The sequence below is a fragment of the Oncorhynchus gorbuscha genome, linkage group LG03, assembly GCF_021184085.1.
Source record: "Oncorhynchus gorbuscha isolate QuinsamMale2020 ecotype Even-year linkage group LG03, OgorEven_v1.0, whole genome shotgun sequence".
NCBI classification, from domain to species: domain Eukaryota; kingdom Metazoa; phylum Chordata; class Actinopteri; order Salmoniformes; family Salmonidae; genus Oncorhynchus; species Oncorhynchus gorbuscha.
The window spans coordinates 32611657-32613134 of NC_060175.1; the positions used below are offsets into that span (position 1 = coordinate 32611657).

Sequence of the window (1478 nt, forward strand, 5' to 3'; positions counted from 1 at the left end):
ATTCATTTAACTGTGTTGCTCCAAAACAATCTCAGCTCCACCATTCGAAGTAAATGGTATAAATCGTTATAGATTTTCTTGATAATGTTTTTGGTAAGCTCCCCAGAAACCATTGACGACCGTATTGTATAGCACCACACCCGAAAAGGCTGCCTAGGTGAGCCATAAGGCTCCCAACATTAACACGGAAGGGTTATAACACCATCGTGGACATTTGTTATCCACCTCCATTTGGAGATGGGAGCTGTAAAGAGATGAGGAGGGGGTGCCGCGGTCCACTTCAACTGCCAAACCTGAGGCATGCCTATATCAAGTAATATAGCCTCAAAATTGCAAGGGGAGGGGTGATGGAGTGGAGGTGGTGTGCATGAGGTAACACTATCACAGTTACAGTTAAATTGTCTTACAAAGGATTAGGGTATCGAGAATAGAAGTTGACTCAAAGCTCATACCGCTACCTTGTATGGCTGCATGTATGTCGATGTCAGCGCTAACACGCACTGAAGTTTGACGTGCTCCCACTTCCCCATCCCACCGTATGCGTATGTTTCACATTTTGACACATAGAATGTCATTCCGTTCAGAGGCAGGCCAACACCCCGATTTACCTGCGTAACACTCTCCATCACTTTTCGCAGTATAAGCTTATATTTTTCAGCTAAGAATGTCATCCCTACATGTAATTGAGGTTTTCCATGCATATTTGCACAAGCTTTGGCAAGGAGCGCTATCCACAATAGTCAGAATAAAGGATTCTGAGAGGGGGACCGCTCTGCGGCATTGGGGATGCAGGTTGTAGACAGGGAAGTAGCATGATCCATCCTCCGCCAAAACCCCGCAGGACAAGACAACATAATATCTACTTACTTTTCCCGCATTAACAGAAATCCAGACAGCCGGCACTGAACTGCAGATGTCCAAAATATTCGGGAGAAACTGCGGCTGACGCCATATTGTTGCTGCTATCTCCCTTCCCAGTGCGTGCGGGTACCCTGCATAATTGATGACTCTCAGCAAATTGTTAGGGAGTGTCGGTAAATGCCTTTGGTTTGAAAACGGCCCAGTTACTGCAGTATCGCAAGCAACATGATTGCACAAAATAGAACAAAGTTATTCAACTAATAGTCAAGAAAACTATCATATAATGTGTTATCCAAAAGTTAAAATGGTTGATATCTGGGTTTGTTTTAGTGGATGACAAAACTGTTGTTTTTTTTGTGACCAACTTTTGATTATTATTTGTTGTTGTTTTTGTGAGTTCAGATCCCAGACAGGCAATAACATTCAAAAAGTACATATGTATAGAAATGAAACACATTTGTCCAGTCTGTCCCATCTCCCCTTTCCCTCCCCCTTGTCAGTAGGTGTGACCCATTCCTCATCTTATGTTTGTAAAATTGTTTGTTGGATCAAGGCATGAATAGAATCAGCCTGCATACATCGATATTCTATAGGCCTACATATATTCAAAATACAAT

The 1478-nt window shown here is 42.7% G+C and overlaps 1 protein-coding gene across 4 annotated transcripts in view; it reads right to left on the reverse strand.

The window, feature by feature from the left end:
• Positions 1 to 982, reverse strand: part of LOC124031235 (sodium channel protein type 8 subunit alpha-like) — a 167616-nt gene extending 166634 nt beyond the window's left edge. For all 4 annotated transcript variants that reach the window (XM_046342269.1, XM_046342268.1, XM_046342267.1 and 1 more), the window contains exon 1: positions 868 to 982. The gene's annotated coding sequence lies outside the window, so the exon portion shown is untranslated. The remainder of the gene's footprint in view (positions 1 to 867) is intronic.
• Positions 983 to 1478: the final 496 nt, after the last annotated feature.